Here is a 2,614-nt window from a genome sequence, read left to right on the forward strand (position 1 = left end):
AGAGCCAGGAGTAACCCCTGGGCGCTGCCGGGTGTGACCCAAAAACAAACAAACAAAAAACAATAAAATATTGGGTTGAACCGGAGAGATAGTATAGTAGTGTATCTAGTAAGATACTTGCCTTGCATATAGCTAACTCTTGATTAATTTCTGACACTGCATATAGTCCCCTGAGCCCAGCCAGGAGTGATCCATTTGTACAAAGCCAGGAGTAGGCCCTGGGCTCTGCTGGACATGGGCCCATCTCCTCCCCTCAAAATTAGATGAAAGCACCAAGTGTCTATCTTTGAACAGCTTTTCTTTCCATCACGATACACTTCTGTAACCAGTAATAAAGATAAATTTAGAGAAATCTTGGCTTCTTTAAAAATATATTTATAGTGAGTGGGAGGGAAACAGGGGCATTGGTGGAAGGAAGTGAAGGCTGGTGAAGCAATTGATGTTGGAATATTGTATGCCTGAAACCCAATCAAGATTAACTTGTAATCATGGTTACTAAATACAAAAAAAAAAAAAATCTTTTTTTTTTTTTTTTTTTTTTGGTTTTTGGATCACACCTGGTGGTGCTCTAGGTTTACTCCTGGCTCTATGCTCCAAAATCGCTCCTGGCAGGCTCAGGGGACCATATGGGATGCCAGGATTCAAACCACTGTCCTTCTGCATGCAAGGCAAATGCCTTACCTCCATGCTATCTTTCCAGCCCCTGAATAAAATATTTTTAAAAAGAGGGACCGGTAGGGGCTGGAGATGCTAGGAGTTACTCCTGACTATACTTAGGATTTACTCCTGGCAGTGCTCACTGGGCCATATGGGATATCAGGGATTGAACCCAAATCAGCTGCATGCAATGGAAATGTTCTATCCACTGTGTTGGCCCCTTAAGTAGTTATCTTTAGTGGGGTCCCATTCTCAATTAGAACCAGTGTGGTGGCACTAGAGGTAAGGTGTCTGCCTTGCCAGCGCTAGCCTAGACAGACCACGGTTCAATCCCCTGGCATCCCATATGGTCCCCCAAGCCAGGAGCGACTTCTGAGCGCATAGCCAGGAGGAACCCCTGAGCATCACCGGGTGTAGCCCAAAAACCAAAAAAAAAAAAAAAAAAAAAAAAAAGATTTTTAATCTCCCATCTTCTTGTGTCTTGATATTAATTATGTTATCTAACTCTTTTAGGCATGTTATACAGATTTTACTTACTCAGTATAGAGCTTTCATTTTGCACAATAACAGTAATTTAATTTATTCAGTAAAAACTGATTGTTATTCATGAACCATTCTCTGGAATATTCCTGAAGCAGATGCAAGATGCTCTAGCTTTTAAACTAGGGCCTTAATTTCCCTAGTTGAAGGAGTGTTGGCTACTAAAAATGTAACCACTAAAGTCCTTTACAAGAACTGCTCACAACCAAAGCGAGCTCCTTCATCTGAGACCTACAATGTCCCCCTTTCACTCCCCACCAGGGGTACCCATATACAGAAAAGTGTGAGAGGTGCAAATACCCATTCAGGGGCCAGAGTGATAGCACAGCGGTAGGGCATCTGTCTTGCATGCAACCAACCTGGGATGGATCCGAGTTCTATCGTTGGCAACCCAGATAGTTTCCAGAACCTGCCAGGAGCGATTTCTGAGTGCAGAGCCAGAAGTAACCCCTGAGTACCGCTGGGTGTGGCCTAAAAACAAAAACAGAAACACATTAATTTTAACCTGAGAAACTTTGAGAAAACATCACATTGATAGCCTTTTACACTGAGTTGACACAGGTCTTTGTTACACAGTTTCTCAGTTCAACTTCTGCTGCCTCCTGCTTCTTTCATGCTGCCAAAGGTGCTGACCACACCTTTGCCAATTCCCAGTAAATTTTCTACATGATGATCTGAATTTCAAAGTCTGTTCCTTGAAAATTATGGTGTGAGAATTATGTTGTTCACAATTAAACACTGCTTTCTTGTATTATTTAATAAGCTAAAAGTGTGACATTGGTCATGGTAGACTAACTTCCAATAAATAATCCCCAAAGCTTTGTGACTTAGCCCAATAAAATGCGCTTCTTATAACTTTGTGCATAAAAGCCATATATATATTGATATTGTATTATATTTATTATGTTATGTTATATTATATTATAATGTCACCTAAACTACAATTTTTTTTTAATTTTTGGTGTGTGCACCATACCAGATGCTCAGGTGCTCAGGGATTACTCTTCACTCTAAGAGGTATAACTCCTGGTGATGCTCAGAATTGAATCTGGGTCTGTCAGGTACAAGGCAGATGCTCTACCCAATGTCCTATCACTCCAACCCAAACATTTTTAAACTTTTAAAAATATGCTGCTGAGAGGGCCAGAAAGATAGCATGATTAAGGCATATTTTTGCCTGTGGTTGGCCTGACCCTATGGTCCCCCAAGCAATGCTAAGCATAGCCCTGGAGAGCCTTCACAGCCCACACCTCCAGGATGGCCTAGGAAACTCAGCACTGGAACCACAGGGCCCAAGCAGCTCCAACCTTGCTGGCCCAGTTGGCAAAACATTCCTAGAGTGAACCCTTAGACTCATGAAAACTAAAACAAAGACCACTTTTTTTTTTTTTGGCCACACCTGGTGACACCCAGGGGT

This window comes from Suncus etruscus, chromosome 2 (assembly GCF_024139225.1).
Source record: "Suncus etruscus isolate mSunEtr1 chromosome 2, mSunEtr1.pri.cur, whole genome shotgun sequence".
NCBI classification, from domain to species: Eukaryota; Metazoa; Chordata; class Mammalia; order Eulipotyphla; family Soricidae; genus Suncus; species Suncus etruscus.